A 6,000-nucleotide genomic window follows, 5' to 3' on the forward strand; every position below is an offset into this window, starting at 1 on the left:
TTTTCCCTAGGAACAAGGTCCAGTTACTTACTGGCTGTTCATGGTGTGTATCTTCAGTTTCTGGGGATCCTATTCGCTATTTCAGTCTGTTCAGTCACCAGGCACCCACATTTTGCAGAAATGTATGCAGACAAAATACCCAGACATTTAAAAAGTAAATTAAATTATAAAATCTTGATAAATAAGTAAAATAATATAATTATACAGAAGACATAAAGGACCATAAAGATAGGGTCATCTCTAGTATCCTTTTAAATAGCATTTCCCAACCCTTATCAGAATATTTGTACAAATAATCATTAAATATAGTTTGAAAACATGAGAAAATCCGCACATACATACTGAGGTGTCTCTTCTCTTTGTTCTAAGTACAAGGTCTATACTCATAGAATGGATATTTGCATCAAGATCACATACTAACTGATGAAAAAATATGTGTTAATTTAAATTATCCTAAGTATTTCCACATCTGTGTCCACTCACAACTGTAAAGTGGGCCTAATTGGTTCATTTCTTTTAATCTGTACACCCCCCCCACACACACACATTTGAAAAGACAGTGGAACTTAACACCAAGTTTTTATCTTATCTTATTCCTACAGTCTTGGGATTTGAACTCAGGACTCAAATTGAGAGAAGTGCCTGGAAGCTAAAGCTACACTATCTAGACAGTTAAGTTTTTGAAGAAAGAATTCTCTAAAACATCAACACTGTGGCCTAAGGAAAGAAATCTTATTTCAAACTCATAAATGAGAGGCAATACTCAATTCTTGAAAAATGTAATGCTACAACTGAATATTTCATTTGATTTGAAGGAAATTTCATGTCTAAGTCTAACCATATGAATGTGGTTGAAAATTGCCAGTAGTACTGTAACAGAAATGACAACAAGATGGCCAAACTTACATAAAGTTTACGTATAAATCTGAGAGTCTGAATGATAAAAAGAAGTTTCTATTAATACCTACCATTTGACTCGGAAAGTATTGTGTTGTGATGGGTTCAATTTGGCTGATTATGTTGATTAGGCCTATGGCTTTACATATATAGAGCACAGAGATGTATGTTTCAAAACCTGAGAGAACTGTGGCAACGCTCTCTGGATTTAAAAATAGTTGCCCCAATTTGTAAGCACAGTGAAAGTCCAGAGAGTGAAATTTCTTTTTAATCAATCATGTTCTAGCTTTCTCAAGGCTAACAGATCAGGGCTGCTTTTGAGGCACCCTGAGGATTAGGTTTACTGAGACTCTGAGAGAGGTGCATCTTCTTAGTCCTTGGAATCAGGACTCAGATTGAATCTCTGAATCTTAATCCATCACCCCTGTGACTGAAACAGATAATGGATCCTTTCCAGCTTTCTCTTCCCCATCACTAAGACAGTACAAAACATGCTGCTGTCAAAATTATACTAGAAGGTGCACCAACCACACCTGATTCCCAGCGAGGTCTTAAAAATATCCACTCAGCTGTCCACCACTGTGCATGTTATTATTTTGACCTCTTTAAAGGTTCAGTCTCCAGGTGCAGAAAATAAAATTGATGAATTGGAACAAATGACTGCAGCCACACACAAAGACATGAAATCAGTGAATCATAAGCTTTAAGTACCTTACCTTACATAAATGAATATTGAAAGGAATATATTTTTGCTGATGGTTGGTCCCAGAGTACCGATTATTCTTTAGTTTGAGGACTAAACAGCCTGACCAGAGTTTATTCTAATGCACCTAATTTGTATTATTACTTTCCATATTCTCAGATGTATCCCAGAACTGCTGGGGTTTGTACTTTACAGGTAATGTTGCCCATCTTCACTGGCTTCATGCTGCTACTTGCTTTGCTAGTCATAACTGTACTGAAGCAAACTTAATGGAAATGAAAGTTTATGGAAATGAAAATTTAATCTTGATGTTTAAAATAAGATAGTCAATTTATAATTTTTTGAAGAGCGACTAAGCATAGAACAATGAGTTCAAGTGTACTGCAGTTAGCAGACAGTATGTGATATAAGTTACTTATCAAATTTGTGAACTTGTTGTGAAAGAATTGTGCATACGATACTCTAGAATCAGTAGTAGTAGTTGATTTAGATAAAATGATGAACATTGTTTTCCTGAAAATAAAAATGATCAGAAGAGGAATGAAACTACAATATTGAAAACTATCAAGTCACCCAGGAGAAATGGGAATTCCATTTGCCTTTCATAATGCACTTCATAATGAATAAGAATGGCTATAGGTATAGACATGGAAGACAGCAATGTAAATAGAAGTAAAATTACTGAAGTTAGGGAAGAAACGCAATATATGACTAACTTTCAAAGTTCCTGTCATGTACTGAGGGAAGATTACCTCCAAATAAGCAGAATAATACTGAATATCAAGCAGTACCCTGGTAGGGAAATTCTGCGGGAAACATGATGGGGAACTATGTGATATAGCTGTGTAGGCTCTCAGTTTTATTAAAAGAGGATTAATTAAGACAAATGAGGTAAAAGAAGAAAATCCAGAATAATCCTCATCTTGACCTAGCAGCTTGAGAACATCTGCATTACTTAAATGGAGGTGTGTAACTCAGAAGAAGAAGCATTATATATCCCAGCTCTACTTCTTGTGTCCTACAACAGGTTTAGGAAAAACAAAACAAAACAAAAAAAACAAACAAACAAGTATTCTCTTACTTGACATGATGGGAACAGGAAAACAAAACTTTCTGCTCTCTGTAAGATGCTGCCTCCCAGTAAAAGTTGAAATATACTTTCTATTTGTAGGGAAATTAAGATATGACTCTTTATCCTCGTCCTGTGTAGAGAGTGGTACCAAGACCTTGAAAATTTGATAAAAATTATACTAACTTATTCTTTGTGATATATGTTTTTAGTAACTCCACACTTTTCATTATTCATTTTTCTGTCAACAATTTTCCAGATAATCCTAACCAAAGGGCATTCAGATTCTACCCATGACCAGTAAACATTAACAGACTGACAATCTGTTAAGTGTAGCCATGACCAGCTTATCTTTGCTGTGGACAGAATGAAATGCAGAAAGGTTCTTAATGATAATTTGTTTATTAATCTCACGAGGTTTAGAGACAGGAGACAAAGAGGACAGAAATAACTCAAAGCAGGATCTCCTAGGAAAAGTTGCTGATCCCAGTGGTATATTCATACACAGGTATAAAAGAGGATCTTACTAGCAGCATGATTTGTAATAGCCAAAACCTGGAAACAACCTAGAAGCCCCTTAACTGAAGGGATAAAAAAAAAATGTGGCATCTTGAGATTTTCAGGCAAATGAATGGATCTACTAAAAAACATATTGAGTGAGGTAACCCAGACCCAAAAAAACAAATATAATATGTGACCTAATCATAAGTGGCTTTTAGACATAAAGAAAACCCAGCCTAAGTCCACAACCCCAGAGAACCTAGACAACAAAGAGAGACATACATGGATCTACCTAAGAGGAAGAAAAACAAGATCTCCTGAATAAATTGGGAGCATGGATGTCTCAGGAGAGGGTAGAAGGGGAAAGGGGGAGGAAGGGAGTGGAGTTGAGAAAAAAATGTATAGCTCAATAAATACAATAAAAGAAGAGTGAGAAAGCACAGTTCCCTTTGGGAAGGTATGATCCAAAAGCTCTTAGAAGTGACATGAACTCCTGTATTACTTGAAATATCTCTGTTAACTGTAATTCTCTTTGGTTTACCTTAAGTAGTGTGTGCTCAACAAGGTTGCCTCAGCGCTTGGGTGGACTGTGGAGACTGGAAACACCATAAAAAGAAATGGCTAGGTGACTATTTAGATGAACACATGATAGGTGTTCATCTAGAAAGCCTAAACCAATTCTGAATAAAAAATAAAGGACCACCACAAAGAGACTGGCCTCCCAGACTTCTCGCTGGAACTCAGTTCATAGAGGGACAGAGCTTGTCTCTGCAACCCAATTGGAAATGCCCCTGATATTTCACGAAGTGTCCCTACAAAGTGAGGAGAAAGAGGAACTCTAGAGCACACAAGACTCTGAACCATAAAGATTTAAGAATATTAATAAGATACAATACTATATTTTATAATACAATAATATTAAACAAGTTTAAAGTGTGGCAAGGTCTGAATATATATTTGAATGAGAATATTATTTGAAAAGTCTGACTGGGGTCAATACAAATATCAAGTAGTTTACAGATATACAGATAAATTCTAACTAAATAAAAAATCTTTTGCAGTAATTCCATTTTTGATGAAACAGAACACTTTACTTGTCTTTAATTGATTTGGTAGGTAAATGTTATAAGAATTTCAAGAGTTTCAGTGCAAAAAACATTGTGCATTCAGTATTTTACAACTCTAATATGGAAAACATTTTTTGAGTTTGGTTATTGTATCACCTTTTCTGTGGCTGTATCTTTTTAAATTAATTTGAGCTTACTTAAAATTTCAGGCATATCATGTATAATGGTAATCCCTAGTTGAGCCCTCTCCAATCAAAGTCTCTCAATTGTGTGTTCCATTGCTGCTCTTGATTGGGATGCTCTCCTGACCCATGAGGTTAACTGCCAAGCACCAATATTAAGCACATCACAGGACCTTTAATACGCAATTGACTTTGACCTTCTAAGATTAGACCTCAGTAAATAAAAATCAGAAAAACTTTTTTTACGTGATTGAGGCTTAAGTGAGAAGAAAAACATCTTATAAAGATGATTAGAAAGTAATTAAAATATGAGAAGGTTTCCGGAAGGACCAGCGAAACAGAGCAGAACAGAACAAAACTCACCAGACAGTTGAAGTCAGCAGACAGTCCAGAAGTCCAAGCCTGGTGTAAGGAAAACAAAGAGAAAGGAAAACAAAGGATTTTAATCGTCTGCTTTTAAAGGAAATCCAATGTTATAATTCCACATCAGCTTCACAAATACTGCAAACTAAAGGAGTAACTTTGGTTATTTGGTTAATCATTTGCTAGATAAAAATACGTTTTTACTTAAACATACTTAATTAACCTCCTCTTGTCCAATTCTAGTCAGCAGTGTAAGAACATAGTCTAGCTAAGGAAAACATTTTCCAATTATTCAAATGACCACAAAACCATCTGGCAAATGATCTTATTCTCAAAAGTAGCAAGATTGTTATTAAATTCATTTTATGTTTGTCAATATTTAACATACACATTTAATTTCTCGAGTGTGAAGCACACCAAGACTTCACTTTCTAGTCTCTAGCATTTCCAGGTCTTTGCTGACTATAGGACAGTAATTAGTTATAGAACCGATTCATTTGGGCAAAGCAAATCCAAGGAAGGCATTTTAACAAAATAAAAGAAAAGGCTTTAAATTTTCAAATGGTATTTAAATCGGCCTTTATTTTTCAAAGGTGTTTGAAGTACAAATAAAAGGCAGTATCAAGGCAGCAGAAATTCCCCGGAGAAGGCCTGGCACCTGGTGTGGGTGCAAAGGTTTTATCAATGTTGTCTTGTGTGAAGGAAACGGCAAACAGAGAGGCCTTTTGTAAATATGGCTCCCTGCCTTGGTGTTTGAGAAGAAATATTGAACTTTCAGCCATTATTATTACAAAACACAGGAGCTCATTTTTAAAACATTTGATGGGAGCCTTTTCATTTTGCCTTGGAAATCAGTTTAGGCTTAGATATTGAATATTAAGAAAACATTACTGTGAAAGAGAATGGAGGATACAATGTATGAGACAGGATGTTAACACCGTTTTGCCTGGTTGTATATGTATAAATGAACATATGTCTATAGCTTATCATCAGAAAGGTAAACTAAGACTATTTCTAGTTTGTCAGGATAACTATCATAATGCTAGTTAGCTAAAAGGTGGCAAAGTGAAGCTTTCAAGACTTTCTTCAAACTCACTATTATATTCATATACAGGCTCCTGGATTATACCTGGGCTCACTGAAGGTTCAAGTTTGGCTTTATTGTGTAAAATAGACAGGCTATGTCATACAAAAAGCATGCAGGCTATCAGTTTTTTT

At 35.3% G+C, this 6,000-nt stretch overlaps 1 long non-coding RNA gene across 1 annotated transcript in view; it reads right to left on the minus strand.

Annotated features, from left to right (window-relative positions):
• Positions 1-4,823, minus strand: part of LOC113456633 — a 999,422-nt gene extending 994,599 nt beyond the window's left edge. The window contains exon 1 of the long non-coding RNA XR_003377390.1: positions 4,783-4,823. This is a non-coding gene — a long non-coding RNA (uncharacterized LOC113456633). The remainder of the gene's footprint in view (positions 1-4,782) is intronic.
• Positions 4,824-6,000: the final 1,177 nt, after the last annotated feature.

The sequence above is a fragment of the Microtus ochrogaster genome, chromosome 10 (assembly GCF_000317375.1).
Source record: "Microtus ochrogaster isolate Prairie Vole_2 chromosome 10, MicOch1.0, whole genome shotgun sequence".
In the NCBI taxonomy this organism is placed as follows: domain Eukaryota; kingdom Metazoa; phylum Chordata; class Mammalia; order Rodentia; family Cricetidae; genus Microtus; species Microtus ochrogaster.